The 18959-nt window shown below is 41.3% G+C and overlaps 1 protein-coding gene across 1 annotated transcript in view; it reads left to right on the top strand.

Annotated features, from left to right (window-relative positions):
- The first annotated feature begins 3912 nt into the window (after nt 1–3912).
- The window catches only part of CPNE4 (copine 4), a 603237-nt gene continuing 588190 nt past the window's right edge, over nt 3913–18959 (top strand). The window contains exon 1 of the mRNA XM_045037596.1: nt 3913–4008. The gene's annotated coding sequence lies outside the window, so the exon portion shown is untranslated. The remainder of the gene's footprint in view (nt 4009–18959) is intronic.

Genomic DNA, 18959 nt, shown 5'->3' on the forward strand with positions numbered 1-18959 from the left:
TAGGAAGACTTGATTTTGAATCCCACAAAGAGTACACACTGGCTGAGCTATGTAGCTACTTAATCCATATGCCTTAGTTTCTTCATCTGTAAAATGATGTTGGCTAATATATTCCTAATGGATTTCATGTAAAGATTAAATTACATAATATATGCATAGTTCTGGCCTGAACTAGACAACCAGGGTTAGTTTTCTTTCTTTCTTTACAAGAATTAGTGAAGGGACTCTTGATAGCCACAGGAGAATCTGAAGCTTCATGCTTTCCCCTTTGATTCAGCTGGAATGTCCTGAGGCCTTCCTTCTCTCCATGGGATAATGTGGGGGACTTTCCAGATGGGTCTATGCTGATACTTCTTTTGCGGCTCTCAGTTGACCAAGAGTCTATAAACCACAGTAATCCCAGGAAAATAAGGTGCAGAATTAGAGTGGGCTCCAGCAAAGTTACTAGTCAGCAAAGTTCCTGACATTATTTTTCTTCATTAAAAAGATTCTCAGCACTCAAGGAATGGTACAGAACAAACAACAACCCCATCCCCTTTCATTTGGAGAGGAACACAAGGAGCATCACCCATAATTAGTGTGTTTTTGTTCTTAATGTTCCCAAGTCAAGTCTACAGATGGAGCCAAGGTTATTACATCCACTTGGAACATTCTTTTTTGCCCCTCGTCAGGAGATAGCAGGAGGAAGATTGTGTTTCTCTCTTCTTCTGCAACTATTCTAAAATTTGACACTGATAACACTCAGGCTCGAGGTTTAATTTGAATATCTATGGTATAAAATTACCAGTGTTCACATCCCCTAGCATTTTCCTGACAAATTAATTGCCAATACAATTTTCAGCAGCGGGTGTATGTGGAGGGTGGTGGGGTTGCGGGTTCAGTTTACGGGAGGTAATTACGGGTGCCCTTGGCCAGGAAAGAGCAGAGATGATATTATGGGAGCCAATGTTTTGGGTAAGCAGCACCTGCTCCTTTGCCTGCTCCAAAGACTGTGGATCTGGGGAACACATATAATTTGGGGGATTTAGAGTGTCACACCTTTAGTACATGTAATTTAATTTCTTAAACATAGTGTGATCTGTGACTGCCATGGGCTCTCTGAAATCACCCTGGGTGTCACCGTTACCTGGTTCTTAGATATTTGGTCCATTTTTTCCCCCAGCATTTCAAGTTTTCAGAACAGCAGAGGAAAGAAGGCAAAGAGCAAAACGCTTAAGGCAGAGATTAAATAGGCTAAAAAGAGATTCTTTGTTTCAGCTGGTCTTGAATTTTGGGGTACTTTTGTTGACATATCTCCACTGATGGAGGTGGGAAAACATTGTGTTGGGATGAAGCATCTGACCTTTTAAGATGAGCCTCTGCTCATTTCAAAGTCTTCATCGAAAAACCATTTCCCTGAAATGTACATCTTTAGATGAGATGTCTAAGTTCCTTTTTCAGCCTAAGCCTCTCTCAACATTTGTAATTCTTTGGTGTCAGAGGCATTTGCTGCTGGAGTCGTTTTCATTTTCATTGTGTTTAACCTTAACAACAACAATGACAACAAAAACAAGCGAACAAATAAAAGCCAACGAAAATCCCAAGTTGGGGTGAGGAAAGGGTGGAGGTGGTAAAGACCAGAAGAGATATAAACTCTTAAACATCCTCCTAAAATATTTTCAAGTGTTTAAAATATTAGCACATATATAGAAAGTAATAGAGATTTTTTTCATCTTGAAGATATTTTTGGAAATAAAGCGTTGTAACATTGTGTGACAAAAAAACACCAGCAACAACCAAATAACAAAAACCAGAGAAGTGTGTACATTTGATTCCATTAAGTCTTGTTCTCAATTTTTCTCTGTGATGTCAGTTGCTTTTAAAAATATTAAAGATCCAATGAGGATGAGATAATATTCCTGGCGTTCTAATTCCTAGAATAATAGAATTGGAGGGAAAGGAATGAGGCTGTTTGTTGGCCAAGGTTGGTGGACAAGGGTTTCACTTGCCTTGATGACTTTGGATCTCATCACCCAAATATCCTGGTTCCCAGACTTCTGCCATGGTTCCTAGGAGACAAGCCCACTCTTTCAGAACTGTTATCAGGGTAATCATAGTCCAAAGATCCTAGAGTTGGGCAGGGCCATCTATACTAATCTTTCATTTCACAGAGGCCCACTTATGGCCAAGGGACTTATCAAAGATTGTCAAGCAAGTTAGTAACAGAGCTAGGGCTAAAACCTAGACATGAATGTGTTTAAAGCAGCAATAAGCACAGGTTATGAGGCCGTAATCAGTTACTTTACATGGAGCTGGGCCTTGAATTCTTAATTAGAAAATCCGCTTTACTCAACATAATTTGCAGATTATGATGCTCTTGATACAAATGTCATAGTGCTGACAGTCAGGTGGAGCTGGGGAAGGAGAAGAGACAGTGGATGTTTATTGAGCACCTACTATTTCAAGGCACTTACATTCTACTATTGCATGTAATTTTCACATGTCCCTAATGAAGGAAATATTATTTCTATTTTATAAATAAGAAAATCAAGGCTCTAGAAGTTGAGCGTTTTGCTGAAGATCTTTCACCTGTTAGTGTAGTATTTTAACCCATAAAATATATGATTCAAAGTCCATCTATAGTCTTTCCGTTCACTAAGTTTGTTTCACCCCATTCCAACATTGTTTTTGTTATTTTTTCCTAGAACCAGGCAAATCCCAAAGAAGGCTCAAGATAATCAGCCTTATCATCTAACATAGGCATTTCAGTGCATCTACCAAGTACTCAGCTGTGTGTTGGGTAGGGGGAAAATACTAAAGTATGAAATCTTTGTGTAATGGAGAAAGGTTCTAGAGGTATGAGGGCATCAGATAAATGTGACTTTCCACTGCAATTGTAGGAAATTCAAACATTTTCCCATGGCTTGTAAGGCCCTATATTCTTAATAGTCATAGTGGGCTCTGAGAACCAGTAGTGTTAGCCTCGTCTGGTAGCTGATTAGAAATGTGGTCTCAGGCCCCAGCATAAAGCACTGAGTCAGACTCTGCATTTTAACAACATCCCCAGGCGATCTGTACTTACATTCAAGTTCTAGAAGCCTAGCCTACAACCTCTTTGATATTATGGCCCAGGCACAGTAGCCTTCTTTATGCCCATAACGTGATTATTTGACGCCTACCTCAGGACCTTGACACTTGGGATTTCCTTTGTCTGACTGCTCTGCCCCTCCCATTTTTTTCATGGCTGTTTCTCGTCATTCAGATTTCAGCTCAAGCAATATTCTCTTAGAGAACGGGAGAGTGCTGACTCCTATAGTACTGCATTATCTTGTTACATTGCCTCAGAGTATTTCTTATTCTCTGAAATTATATATCATTTATTTGTTTGCATGTTTATTACCAGTTTCCTCTCGCTAGAATGTTAAACTCTATGAATGCAGGAATGCTTTGCCTGTCTGGTTCACTGTTTTATTTGCAGCACCTGGAACACTGCCTAGCTCAAGTTTGAGGTTCAAAAGTGTTTTATGAATTAATAAATGAATGAATGCTATTGGAATTCCAACATATGGATATTAAAAGCTAAGGTTATTTGCAAATGTTTATCTAACCAAACTACCAATCTCTATGACAACAACATTTTTTGTGTGTTTGCTAGTTTGAGATAAAGTTCCCTGGAGCTGCATTTCATGAATCAAGGAAAGCTGTGGTAGGAAAAAAAAAAGTTCTTCTTCAACTTTTGCCAATTTACTATAAATTAATTTTGTTAGGGTGGCATTTGGGGAATTTTGACTTCTTTGCATAGGTAAGTTTTCCACTTAATCCTGTATCAGCAATTCCCTTGAGAAATGTAGACGTTTACTCTTGGCACATGCAGAAAGGTGATTGGAGACCTCTTGTTATTTATAGGCACCTACAAGGAAGTGGTTTATTTCTTGGTTAAAAAACTCCAGTTTGGAGAGACTTCATGCATACTTTACGAGCTGAGTCTGCAATAATACACTGCGGATATTCCTGGAGTGAACGGCAAAGGTAATTGCTCTGCACTCTGATGAGACAGCCTGGGAAGAGCTCTCCCATCTATGATCGATTGAGGCCCCATAAACAAGAAAACGAGAAAGAAAAATTGTTTGATACTTCACATATGCCAGGTGACTTAGAAAACAAGATCTCATTTTAATTCTCGTAACAACCTTATGAGGCAGTATTACCCCATTTCACAGAGTGTGACGTGAAGGCGAAGACATTAAGACATAATCAGAGTCATCCTGCAGGTATGTGGCATAGCTGGAACTCAAATCCATGTTCTTGCCACCATGGCACTGCCCATTCTTAGCGCAACTTCATTCTCCACCATCCAGTGTCCTTGGCAGGGTGATTCTATTGCTCCCCTTTTATATGAAAACTTTTCTTGTGAGAGCCAGATTTTCTGCTTCCTTCAATGGAGCACCCCAGGGGCCAAGAGCATTCTAAAGGACTTCTAAGGAAAACAGAAGTGATGATGTAGAATCTTTAGTTCCACACAGACCAAGGATGCTGGAGCTATTAGGTGAGGAAATCCAGAGATGAAACTTTTGTTTGCTTCACAGGACTGTGGCATTTTTAGTCAGTGGATTTAACCAGAATATAATTTATTAAGAATTTGAGAGATCAGTCATTGTGATTTCACATAGACATGTCTCTTATTAGCCAGACAGTGATAGACATTGTCAAGGAGAGGACCCAGTTCAGACCAAATATTCATGACTTGTTTTGTCCACAAAGGAGAAAAGAACTTTGAGTGCAATCTGACATTCAGATGACTGAATCTTTCTTTCTAGTTACCTGAAGTCAGTGAGAGGAGAGGTTGCTTGGCCAGTATCCCTTCCCCATTAGATTCTACCCCAAACCCTAACCCTCGTAAAGAGATGTTCTAGAGCCTTGAATTTCCTGAGGGACTCATTTTACATATTTTCTCCTGGAAAGGAAACCCCTAACTCTAACACAATACCTATGCAAAGGACAGGATTCTCAGGTGAACCCAAAAGGGTTTGCCTGGGTTCCCAGGAGTTTCCTTTTCTGTGCCTGGAGGCCATTGTGCAAAATTGAGTCTGAAATTTCGTCGCTAAGTGCTTTGAAATTTCCCAAGACAGAGTTTGGGTAATTCCCAGTAGATGGCGGTCAGCAGCAACTTTCTGAAAAAGCCAGACTTCGAGCTTTTACTGAAGTACTGCAAAAAGATTTTGAGATACAGCCTTTTGGAAGACTAGAGCTTTTTTATAAGATACATTTTTGCTCATTTACTGATTCATTGCCCAATTCTTTCAGAAATCAGAATGCGAAGGGCAGGAAGGAAGGTTGCTTTCCTTAGTTTATAAAGTTGTTTTCTTCGGTTTTTAAAATTTTGTTAGCTTTAGTATTTTCGATGGCTCAGAGGAAAAAAGGAAACAATCCGAGAATGATTCTTCTCCATCTAGCCCCCATTTTGGTTTTTTCCCCACTGATGGGATCCAAATGTATCTCCCTTCCCTCTCTGAACACATTGTACCCTGAAGGTTTTTATTTGGATGTCCATGGCTTAGAACTCAAAGTCACCTTCTTCTTGAAACAGGTGTTTTTAAAAATGGTGTTTTTAGAAATGTTTTCTTAGCTCTTGCTGTGTCTGAAGTTCAGAGTCTCGGCACAATTTCAATAAAATCTGGGCATTGTGTATGCCATTGTTTCTATGGAAAATGAATTCTGAACTCCTCTCAGTGGAGCTGCAGGGGCTGACACTTTTCCTGGCACCTGTAACTTGCTCATTTATTATCCTGGATTATAGAGGCGGAGCTTACCAGCCTTTACGCTCTGTTATCCTTAAACAGACAAAGGTGGGCAGTTACACTCCTGGGGGCAGCCCTGAGTTTCCTCCCCATCCAGGGCTTTGGGAATCCACCATTATCAAAGCACAGGATGTTTTCCCTGAAAGTCACATCTCCTATTGTGTTTATATCTTCTTTCAGTAGTCGAATAATCCTATTTTTGGCAGAGGCAGCCTCACAATAATTATGGAGTTTTAATCACAATGTTTATACATTATAAAGGATATCTGGGAAACATTGTGGTAGAAAAAGGATTGAAAATGCAGTTCAGGGGGTAGCAGAGTCAGAGGAAATCTTTGATGGTGGGTAATTCACTAAAATCTTCTTTTAGAAACTGTGGGTCATTTTATCATCAGCTGATGGGACATACCATTCCTTCTATATTCAGGCCCTGTCTAGTCTAAGCAGAAATGAGGTCCTTAGGTTGGGTCTCAGGTGTCTCCTAACACCTTAGGGTCCAGCTGATAAGTCATATCTTAGCTCTTTGCTCTTTGCTAAGTATATTCTCAGCTCTTTGCTAAGTCTCAGAAGGACAGAAATATTAAATTTTAGTGTTAAGTACATAAGAGACAGTAAGACTTTTTAAAATAATAAGCTATTGCCAGTAATATCCAAGAGACATTTTGCTGACTATTTATTTTCTCTCCTATTATTTTTAGTGTTTCCTCCCAGAAAGTGTTCTGTTTAGATCTCTCATTTATTTATGCATTTGATAAATATCTACTTAACATCTTCTACATGTCAAGTCCTCATTTAGATAAGAGGCCAATAAGCTCTTGTCCATGGGCAGAATCCAGCCCACCACCTACTTTTGTAAATAAAGTTTTATTGGACACGGCCGTGCTCACATATTTACATATCATCTATGGCTGCTTTCATGCTACAGTGACAGGGCTGATATCTGAGTGGAGGGAGGGGCATACAAGGAGATCTGCGGAAGAGCCCCTGGGGTGGGGGAAGACCACCAGCAAAGGCTTAGTCTGGAATCAGGTTGGCATGTTAAAGGTGCAGAGAAAGGTCAGTTAGTTAGGGATGGACACAGCAAAAGGAAGAGTGACAGAGATGAAGTCAAACAGGTGGTTAGGGGCTGGATCAGTGGGGCTTTAGAGGCCATGGTTAGGCATTGGATTTGTCTCAAACACTGGGAAGCCTTGGGATGGTTTGAAACAGGGTAACAGGGTAGTGACATGAACTGATGCATACTTTCAGAGATCATTCTGGATGTTAGGAAGTGGACTGGAGTGGGGCAAGGGTGAAAGCAGGAGGCTGATCAGGAGAAATCTAAGTGAGAGAGGATGGAAGCAGTGGTAGTGATGAGAAATGGATTGATCTAGGACACCTTCTGGAGTTATGGCCAATGGGACATGCTGATGGGTTGGATGGGGGGTGTGAGGGGAAAAAGAGGATTCAAGGTGAGTTGGGGTTTGGATGGAGTAACCAAGTGGGGTGGTGTCTTTATCTATCTGGAGATGACTGAAGGTGGAACAGAATTGGGTAGAGATGTGGATGAAGAGTTTATTTGGGAAAATTAAGTTTGAGATGCCTATTAGATATCCAAACAGAGATGTCCAATAAGCTATTAGACATATACTTTTGATGTGATATCAAAATTAGAGTGATATCAGAATTGGAAATAAGAATTTTAGAGTCCATGGCATATAGGTGGTTTTCATAGCCATGGGGTGGAAGAGATCACCTAGGAAAATAATAATATTGATAGAAAAAAAAGAGAGGGCTACCAGATAGGTATAAATACTGCCAAGATCTACTTACGGAAGGGGAAAAGTATGAATCAGATCCAGATTCTAATTCTTTCTCAGCTTTACTAGCCATGTAACCTTGGCCCTTTTACATCCTTGGTCCTCTGTTTCCTGAATTTGAAAATCTTAAAAATCTATGACTTTTAGCCTCTGATTTAACCAGTGAATGGCTACCAATTCATATTCTTTAAAAACATTTTGTTTAATGTTTATTTACTTTTTGAGAGAGACAGAGACAGAATGCGAGTGGGTTAGGGGCAGAGAGAGAGTGAGACACAGAATCCGAAGCAGGCTCCAGGCTCTGAGCTGTCAGCACAGAGCCCGACACGAGGCTCAAACTCACAAGCTGTGAGATCACGACCTGAGCTGAAGCCGGCGGCTCAACCGACTGAGCCACCCAGGAGTCCCGTCCAATTCATATTTCTTATCAAATCATGAGTCACTTCTACGTGGAAGAGCAAAGCTCCTTGATCTTCATGTGTTCCCATTTGAAATCATTTCCCAGATTTGTGTATCAAGGACAGAAATGTTTGGGATACAGTGTTTGCAAACCCTTGTTTTATCTACATGCAGGTAGGATTACTGAACATTTTTAGAGGCTCCTAGCTTCCTAGCTACCTTCCCACCTTTTGCTGTTAATACTGAACCAGTGGTGATGCTTGCTTAGGAAGGTTGATCTCAGGCCATCTGAGAATTTGTGACCAAAGATTCTGCATTTATAGAGTGATTTAAGCAAACTACTAACCTTCTTTCTCTGAGTTCAGGTGTCCCTATCTATGAAATGCGAACAGTATCAGTTTTTTTGTTTTTGTTTTTGTTTTCGTTTTTTGAAAGAGAGAGAGAGAGACGGAGAGAGAAGCTTAAGTAAGTTCGTCTCATGCTCAGCATGGAGCCTGACGTGGGGCTCAATCCCACAGCCCTGACATCATGACCTGAGCTGAAATCAAGAGTTGGATGCTCAACTGACCAGGCCACCCACACGCCCCTAGTATCAGCTTTATTGGATAGTATATGGATTAATGGAGATGATCTTTGTGAGAATGTCTGGCAGAGTCAGTATCAGTTTCTCCTCCTGTGGTGTACACTCCTGGGCTGTCCTTAGTATGCCCTGCCCCAGTGACTTCATACAATGATGTTAAGACCTGAGAACTGGAGCCAGCCTTGGGAAGGAGGCCTGGAGGAGGAATTAGGCTGTTAGAGCTGGTGAGAAAAGGAAGATTCATCTGCAACACTGGGGTGCTGCTTCCTGCATTTCCCTCAATATCCTGTGTTTTATAAATTCTCTCCAGGTATAATGTGCTTGTTGTATCGCTTGTTATATTGTGATTTATGATAAATATATATTTGATCTTTGTCCATTCCTGACACAGAGCTCCTAAAGCCCTTGGAGCTTCCAGTGATGAAGGTGGTAAGATGCCTTTTGTTATGCAAATGAGATGACTTTTGGAAAGCTGCCTAAGGTTGGGGGCTGGCTGCCAGGGGAGCCAACTGTGTGACTGGAGGGTTTAAACTTTTTGTTGTGTCCCCCTCCTCCAACCCTGACCTCCAGAAGGAGAGAGGAGCTATTGATTGAGTTCAGTCACCAATGGCCAGTGATTTAATCAAAATGCCTATGCAATGAAGCTCCATAAAATCCCCAAAGGATGAGTTTCAGAGAACTCACAGGTTGTTGAACCAGCATGCATCCATGTTCCTCTGTGCCAGGTCCCAAACTCCACGGAAAGAGAAGTTCCTTTGTTTGGGACCTCACCCTATGTATCTCTTCATCTGGCTACTGACTCGTATCCTTTAATGTCCTCTGTAATAAACTGGTAATCTAGTGAGTAAACTAATTTCTGAGTCCTGTGACCCACTCAAGCAAATTAACTGAACCTACAGAGGAGGTCGGGGGAGTCTCTGATTTACAGCCGGTTGGTCAGAAGCACAGGATAATCTGGACTTGTGATTGGCATCTAAAGTGGGGGCAGTCTTGTGGGACTGGATCCTTAGCCTGTAGTATCTGATGCTACCTCTGGATAGATAGTGTCAGAATTGAGTTGAATTTTAGTCCAGACAGCTGGTGTCAGAGAACTGCTTGGTGTGAGATAAAAAGCCCCACAAATCAGATTTGGTGTCAATATCATACCATTAAAAACCACTTTACCTCTTCCAACCCTGCACAGACACTAAATGTACTGAATTTAAACAAATTTCATTTATTGTGCGTTTCTTTTATGTTACGAAGAGGGTATAGTGTAAAGAAGTATCAGATCAATGAGATCAGAGGGGAGGGACTATGCTTCTAGCTTGGCTTATTTATACCCAAGGTTGGGATATCTCTAGAACTTCTCTATAAGACGGAAGAATTTACTCAAGGCCAGTGCATTTGAGTTACTCAAACTTTTTTATTTTTTGAATTTACTCAAACTTTAAAGTGCTTATGATTCATCTTAAAGTCTCATTAAAATGAAGATTCTGATTAGTACGTATGGTGTGAAGTCTGAGATTCTTTCCAAGCGATGTTGGTGTTGCTGCTTCAGGGACTGCATTTGAGTAGCAAAGGCCTAGATTTCTTCAAGGTTGAAAATGCTATGATTTTATGGTAGAGGATATAGAAGGTGTACCTTTGTCACCATTCATTTATTTATTTATTCAGTAGATATCTAGGGCTCGACATGGGTCAAGACTTGGGATTGTAGAGCTGAACGTGGCCCAATCCTACTTAGAAAGTCAGCCTCTAGTCAAGGAGACAGACATGGAAACAAACATTTTCCAAAGCCACTCTGACCCAGCTTCCTGAAATAGCTATTTCTTTCATTTCCTTAAAATCCTTATCTATTCTCTAGTTAAATTCCTTTTATTCTCACATACTGAGGCCATCTTAAAAGATATATAGAGGGCAGGAAGCTGATTGGCATGTCTCCAGTGAAAAGAGAACTGGATTTACAGCATCACAGAGTTCATTTTGAGTCTTGGCTCTTTTATAGCCATGAGGCCTTGGTCAAGATTCTTGAGACCTTGATCTTCCCTTTTACAAAAGGGGAGAATTATAACTAGGTTACTTATCACATGGGATTTTTGTAAAGTTTAGTCAGAGATAATGGATGTGAAATGTGTTTGAAACTGTAAAAGGATGTATAAATGCAAAGAAATTGCCAGATTATCACATGTACAAGCAGTATGGTGTTATCTATAATAGTGAAAAATATTTGAAATGAATGTAAGTGTCTCAAAGATGGGACTGCGATAAGGTTGGGACCACATGACTAGTTCCAGCCAATGGACTGTGAGCAGCAGTGACATGTTGTCAGTTCTAAGCTGTGGCAGTTTAAAGCCAGTGTGCCTCCTTCGTCCTTCCCCTCCCCTGATGCAGAGACCCCGAAGGCTACACATACCAGATTGTCTAACCACATAATGGAAGCAACCTAGATCTCTCAGTCACCATTTGGAGGAGAACCACGTAAGAGGGCCACCTGTCTCACATAACACTTTTTGTGAGGATAAAATAAATTTTTACTGTGTTGAGCTGTTACAGTCTTAGAGTTATTATCAAAGAATAGCCTATCCTATTCTAAGAATACAGTTAACTCCTTCAGACTTTCTATGCATTTAGATATATAGGCAGTTACAAATATATAGTATTGCCTTGTGTATTCTTCCATAAATGTTCTCTTATATATTGTACTGCAATTTATTATTTTTACACAAGAATATATTGGAGACATGTTTTATGTCAGTTCATATAGATCTATCTTATTCTTTCTGTAGATACAAAGAATTTATATTAGGTATGTAGCCATTCCTACACTGATGGATATTCCATTTCTCATTCTTTCATTTTCTCTCCCAAACAATATTAAAATAAGCATATTTATATATGTTTCTTGGTACACATGTGGGTGATGTTTTAGAACAGATACTGAGCATCGGAATTGCTGAGCTCTAGGGCAAATGCATATCGAATGTTAACAAATACTGCCAGATTGCCATCAAAATTAATGATGCAGAATTTGGTTTTGTGTTCAGTATATACTGAATTTATACTCTCAGCAACAGTATGTGAGAGTGCCCATTCCCTACACCTTCATATTACTTCTTAAGTAAGAATATCTAAAAATCATTGTTTAACTTATCTATTGCTATGTAACAAACCACCTTAAAACTTAGTGGCTTAAAACAACAACCATTTTATCACTTCTCATGATTCTGTAGCTTTACTGGTCTTAGTTAGACAATTCTTCTGCTTCTTATGATATAGACAGAGACTGTAATTATCTGGGGATTCAACTTCCCTGGAATGTATGAGATACTCATTCTTGTGGCTGCCCCTGGGCCCTCTGTGTGTGCTGTGGAACTTCCTGTAGAAAAGCAGCCGGCTTCCTGGAGAGTTGTCTTAAGTTTTCTTAAGGTCTGGTCTCTTAAATCCTAGAACATCATTTCCCCCTATATTGGTCACAGCACTTACAGGCCAGCCCAGGTTCAGGGGCAAAGGACCTGAAAATTGTTGGTGGCAATTTTTGGAGACTATTTTCAGAGTTATTATGTATCATCAAAACAATATTTGTATCTTTGGGTTTGAAGAAAGCTGAAAAAAATGGTATCTGCAAAACTTCCCATAAACAAGTGGAGCTTAAAGTGTTTGATTCTTGATTATGAAGTGAATGTGCTCTGTGTTAATCAAGTTGGAGAAATATGAATTTCTGCTAGGAATTCTATCCTTTTGAAGGTCAGGGACTATGTAAGTCAAGGCGTGAACAAGCTGTAATTTCTTCCCATTCTAATGCTTTCTAAATATACCAGTAGAAAATAAAATGAAGAATCAAGTTCAGGCTCATTTCCAGCTGTCTATCACGTATTTGGGAGCTTCAAGGGTAGATATGATGGGAAACATTCAAAATAAATGGCTCAGGCATGTACAAGGTCTGCATCATTCAGAGTGGTAGTTCACCAATTAATCTCCTGCTCCAGAGATGGGGTAGGAAGTGAGGCAAGTGAAGGGATTGTGGTGAGCAGAGAGGGCAGGGGCTTGGAGGCAAGTTCATTGATACCACAAGTATAACAGATGGATCAGGAAGGCTTTCCTGATTTGTGGTCTTGATTTAGCTACACATTACAGTGTGACCCCTAGATTGGTGGGCAGAGATAGGAACCAGAACCAGGGAACCAGAGTTTGGGATAAAGGGGGAAGAAGAAGATATTTGTCATTTCTACCTACTCATGGCTCCTAGAAAGGACTCTTTCTTTCTGTCTATTGTAGAGAAGATGTCTCTGAAAATATTCCTGGTCTTCATTGTCTTATTATAAATTTGCTGATGGAAGGCCATCAAGTATCAAATTTAGGGCTTCCTAAAATGTTGGACCCAGAAGTAGAAATACAAAAGATTTGTAGAGGAGTAACACCACTGAAATGAAAAAGGAGGGAGTGGAATTGGGCAGTAAGTAGACCATGATGTTGAACTGGCAAAGCCTCTGCCAGTCCATTGGGGAATTTGGAGGTGGGCGGGAAATTGTCCACTAGGGGAGTCAGTCCTGCATTGGGTGGAGATGGGTAGTTCTTGCACCACATGCTTTGCTTAAGTTGTCAGCTGCAGGCTGCCCCCAGCAAGACCACAACTACATTGCTTTAGTCAGTCATTGGCTAGGAGCTGCCAGAATCAATGTGCCATTGGGCCAATAGTAGAGACAGGTCAGCCAACCGCATTCCTTCCAGAGGGGCATCGAATTCTTTCTTGAAGGAGGATCTGAGTAGTGCTTTTCTGTGTCTGCCACATGTAACGTATCTTTCTTTGTTTTTCTCCCCCCCAAATTTTCTTCAAAGCTGCATTGCAAAAGCAAGGTGTTCTTTCCTGTCGATTCCATCATCAGACTCTTGGTTGCAAGTATTTGAGAGTGAACCTGCCTAGGAGAAAAGGGGATTTTATGACTCAGGTCTCAAACTGTGGGAAGGCCAGAAATAACTGATACCAGAAACTCAGACGCTCCCAAGACGCTCACTGCCTCTTATCTACTCTTGGTATGTTGGGTCTTTGGGGAGCGCTGGAAAATATGTCTGCCTTGCATTCACCATTCCCCTTCTGCCAGCAGAGGGGAATGTTTTATCTTGGTCCTAATATTTTAATTCTCAAGCAAGGATTCTTAAATCTCAAGCAAGGACTTTCTCCATCCCCACCTTTTCCCTGGTCCCAGCTTCATTTTCTAATTGTTTCCAACAATGGATGTTCAGTTTAAAGGTGAATGAACACTCAGTTTTAATCAGGATTTTTAAACCGTATTCAGGCCTCTTGAGGCTTTATCACTAAAAGCAGTGTTATTCCATTTGTTTAAGTCAATGTTTGCTTTGAGAGAAAATAAAGACTATCAAAACCTCTTTCCAACCTGCTTTGAGAACCTCCATCAGCTAAGAAGATTTTGTTCAGTTTTATTTTTATATAGTTTTTGTGTCAGCTGTATATTACAGAAAAATGGCCTACCCCAAATCAGTGGCTTCAAGCCCTGAGCATTTACGTTTGCTCACAAGTCTATTGGGCGTGTCTTCGGTCTCAGTTGGACTCAGGCATGTATCTGTGCTCAGCTGTGGGCCAGGTGGCCGCTCATTTGATCACAGCTGAAGCTGGGTTTACTCACATATTTGGGTGTCAGCTGGTTGAAGGCTGGTCAAGGCTGGCCTCATGTGGGACAACTGGGCTCTGCTCTGTCTGGGCACCTGTCCTCCAGCAGGCTAGCCTGAACTTGTTTATGTTGTTATGTTTATGTTATGGTGATGGGGTTCTAAGAGAATGAGCAGAAGTGTGCAAACCTCTTGAGACCTAGACATGGAACTGGAAAAACACCCAGACAAGCCAGATCCAGGGTGTGAGAAAAGAAAGTCTACCTCTTGATGGAAAGAGTTGCAAAGTCACATTGCAGAAGATGCAGATATAGGGAAACATGAAGAATTGAGGCCATTAAAAAAAAAAGAAAAAAAAGCAAAAAGCTTACCATAGGTTTAAAACAAACAGAAATACCTTAAAATTTTTTTTCATGATATGGTCTTTTATTATAAAATTACCATTTTTTATGGTACACCTGCCTCCTCCCTATATTTATAACTGCTCTGCCTCCCATCACCTCTCTCCCTTCACACACCATGCTCCTCTGCACCCAGCTGAGGAGGCCTTAGAACCTGGCACGGATTCAGAGAAGACAGATTCTCCACTTGACAAAAAAAAGAGACATGGGGCTGGATTAACTGTGTGTATAAGGAGGACTGTTGGATGAATTAATAAAAGGAAGGAAGGAGATTAAGTTACTTTTTGTTTTTTTAATTTTTTTATTAAAAAATTTTTAAATGTATTTTTATTTATTTTGAGAGAGAGATAGAGAGCAAGCAGGAGGGAGGCAGAGAGAGAGGGAGACAGAATCCCAAGCAGACTCTGTGCTGTCAGCGCAAAGCCTGATGCAGGGCTTGAACTCACGAACCATGAGCCAAAGTCACGAATCGGATGCTTAAGCAACTGAGTCACCCAGGTGCCCCTAAGTTACCTTTTTAAAATGAGGAGGTGGGAATGGGTAATCCTTAAGATATCATCGGGATGGTGCATACTGACTCTGAATTTATAGTCTTTGTAAGTCACTCTGCCACTTCCCCTTTTCACAGTAATTCCCCTCACATCAGAGAAGGGGACAGCCAGAGGAACAGGGCCTGAAAGACATTCAAATTAGAAAACGGAGTAGGTTGGGAACAGCAGCATGGAGTCAGAGCAGGAGAGAAAAGTTGCAGTTTATTGAGTTCCCCTGATACACTAAGCTTTCTGTTGTATTTCACCTTTCCCAGAGCCTGTGTGCCAGATAGTATCGTTTCTATTGTGCAGATGAAGAAATGAAAGCTCAGTAATATTAAGAAATGTACCCAAGTCTCACAGTCAGTGGCAGGTGAAAGTCGGTGATTGGGCAGTGAGGAACAGAGTGGATCTGCAGCAGAGTCTTGTAGGAGGTGCAAGTTGTGTGTGATGATTGTAAGCCTCTGGAAGACCTGCTGTGCCTCTTCTTCACCTCTGTATCCCCACTGCTCTGCATAGTGCCTGGCACATGACAAACATTCTTGTGGGATATAATCGGGTATTATTCTGCAAATAATAATACAGAGGTTCTGTTAACATGCGATTATCAGGGCATGACTGACATGAGGGAGAATGAACAGGTGGAAGTGAGGTATGGCAGGGACCCCAGGAAAATACAAATGGCTGCAAAGCCAGGAGCTCCGTGGCTACCAGGATAAGAGGGCAGGCAAGGGGTGAAGAGGGAGGCTGATGGAGCCCAGCTTTCTCCACTCAGTGGATCTGGACACTGGAGTTCTCCTGAGTTGCTAGAACCAATACTGAAGCTTTTCTCATGGACCCAGAGAGGGAAACACCTGGCATCTTTTAGCTCTGCCACAACTAGAGGGAGTAGTCAGTAATATTGGGAAAGAAAAGATTCCAAGAATGGAATGAAATACGGGCAATTGAGACCATCTTCATGCTGCTTCTATGTGTCACAAAGGAATCCTGCCTTATCACAAAATGACAGACACTGGGCACTAATTACTTACTGTAATAGGTAATGAAACAAGTCCACAGATACAGGACTTTGGGTTTAATGCATAAGTCTTTTTTTTTTCCTTTCTAAAAATCAAGCAACTAGTAGTAATATAATTGAAGATTGTCTGAAAACAATAGTTAGGTTAAAAATACCTGGAAAAATTTGTCTCTAAGATCCAAAAGTTTTACTAGTGGTTCATTTACCAATGTGGGTCCAGTTAATGTTATATTACAAACCAGCCTGAAACTCTGCAGCACAAAATAACTATGTTAAATACTCACAGATTCTGTGGATCGGTATTCCAGACAGGGCACAGCAAAGATGGCTCCTTGATATCTGGGGCCTCCGATTCAAACTCTGGGAGTTTCTCAGTGGCTTGGGGGACTGGAATCATCTGGAGGCTTCTTCACTCACACATGAGGTGATCCGGCTGTTGGCTGGGACCCCAGCTGGGCTCTCAGCTTGAGCACCTACATATGGCCTCTCCATGTGGTCTAGTCTGGGTTTCCTCCTGGTACGGCGGCTAGGTTCCGAGAGCAGGTGTCCCAGAAGAACATGGGGGCATTTTAATGTTTTAGCCTCAGAAACTATGTAGCATCACTCTTGCTCTGTTGGTTGAGGAAGCCACAAAGATCTTTCAGGTTTCAAGTGGAAGGGACACAGACCTTACCACTCACTAGAGGAACATCAAGGTGCAGTGTAAGAAGAGCACGTGGGATAAGGGATGATGTTGCTGTCATCTTAAAAATATAATCCTGGGTGGCTTAGTCGGTTAAGCGTCCTACTCTTAGTTTCGGCTCAGGTAATTATCTCTTGGGTTTGTAAGGTTGAGCCCCATGTCAGGCTCTGTGCTGACAGAACAGAGCCTACTTGGGATCCTCTCTCTCTGTCTTTCTGTGCCCCTCCCCTGCTCACTCATGTGCTCATGCTCTCTCTCTCTCAAAATAAATAAATAAACTTAAAAAAATACAGTCTGTCACAAACACTGATTCCTGTTTTATGATTTAATGGTGGAGTCATCATCACCGACATCCTTCCTGGCACTAGACTTACACAGCACCATCCTGGACATGAGAAGAGCCTCTGGCAGAGTTCATCCTAAAAGAGCACCCTGGACTAGAAATCAAGTGGCCAGAGTTCCAGATCTAGCTCTGCCACATCTAGCTTGCCCTCAGCTCCTTGTCTATAAAGTTTGAGAGGTCTAAGAAGTTAAGAACTCTGTCCTTAAGTTATTAGAAAAAGAAATTTTCTTTGTGGGCGTTAAGTTGGATTTCCAAACTTCAGCAGAGATGGCCTCTACGCCAATCATTTCATGCCCCTTTCTAAACAAACCTCCATTGCACTAGCCCCAGAGAGAGCAGTTCTTTGTATTGCGTGACCCACCACCCCACTCTGAACCAGGATGACAGTTTGTACCAGGGAACCACCTAGGTACAAGCTGGGTACACTGGTCTTCCTCTCTTGGGACCCCGGAATTTCAAATGGGAGACTAATTAGGTGGCACTGGATGTTTGGGTGGCAGGTCACATTGAGCTTTTGAGCCCTTTCCACCATGTGCCACTTACGCACAGAATGCTGTTCTGCAGAAGACGTGAGTAAGGCCTTTGAGGGGACAGAGCCAGGGGTGGGGGGCACAAGAGCGAGGCAGTGGGGGATAACAGTGTTCATGATTTATGGTCCCTGGTTTCACCCTCTTGTAGGATCTAGCTGTGCTTCATCCATTTCAGTTCTAAGAAAGCCCTGAAGTTTCTGGAAAGTTTCCCATTTGCTTGAGCATTACAAATGGGATTCTATTCTTCTCAACAAACTATGCCTGACCAAGACACATATTCCAACTTCAGTATAATGAACTTGACATGGTAGCCCAGATGACACCCATCCATCTCAGAATACTCCTCCTCCTGACTCTCACCAGTCACAGACTGGTGCTCACACTGTAACATCCTTGATGAGTCTCACCCTGCAGTGTTTTTTTTTTTTTTTTAATTCTTCAAGGACATAGAAAAGAGAAGAAAAGTTGTAAATATCAGTCCTGGAAGAGACCTTGGGAGGTAGTCTAGACACCAGCCCCTCATATTACAGAGAAGAGGGCTGAAAGCAGAGAAGGGAAGTGACTTACCCAAGGTTTTAGATTAGTTAACAGTGGAGCTGGAATGAAAAATCAAGTCTGATTGTCATTTCAGTCCTGCCTGACTTTAAATCAGCCGGAGCTATCTGGGAGAAAGAGAGCAGCTGATTAAGCAATCACATATATATTCTGCATTGCTTTTCTCTCCACCTCTGTTTGTTCTCATGGGCATCAGAGGCTGTAGGAAAATCTTTATTGCCAGCAGTGACAGACATTTGGTTATTGCCCTGATACGGGGGGTGGGGGGGGCAGTAAGTGCAGAGGCAAATAAATGAAGGTCAAATTTAGAGGTCAAGTTAAATTTGCATAAACCTAACATGTTCCTGAAAACTCTAACAACACCACTTAGATTACAACGTGCACGAGGGAGCATTTGTTAACCTTCCCAGGGAATGAGGGGAATAGATACGATGTCAAGGCCCCTTCCAGTTCCATGACTCTAATTACGTTGTACCAAGAAGACAAAGGTGTTTATTTTCAACTTTTACTCTGGACTATTTTAAATATATTGAAAAGGGGACAGAATAGTGAAATGGATCCCAAGACAACAAATACATATTTTTAAAGCTTTATTGATGTATAATTGACATAGGATAACTTGCATATATTTAAAGGGTACAATTTGAAAAGTTTTTTTTTAATTTTTAAAAAATGTTTATTTATTTATTTTGAGAGAGAGAGAGAGAGAGAGGGAGAGAATCCCAAGCAGGCTCCACA

Source organism: Felis catus, chromosome C2 (assembly GCF_018350175.1).
Source record: "Felis catus isolate Fca126 chromosome C2, F.catus_Fca126_mat1.0, whole genome shotgun sequence".
Taxonomy (NCBI): Eukaryota; Metazoa; Chordata; class Mammalia; order Carnivora; family Felidae; genus Felis; species Felis catus.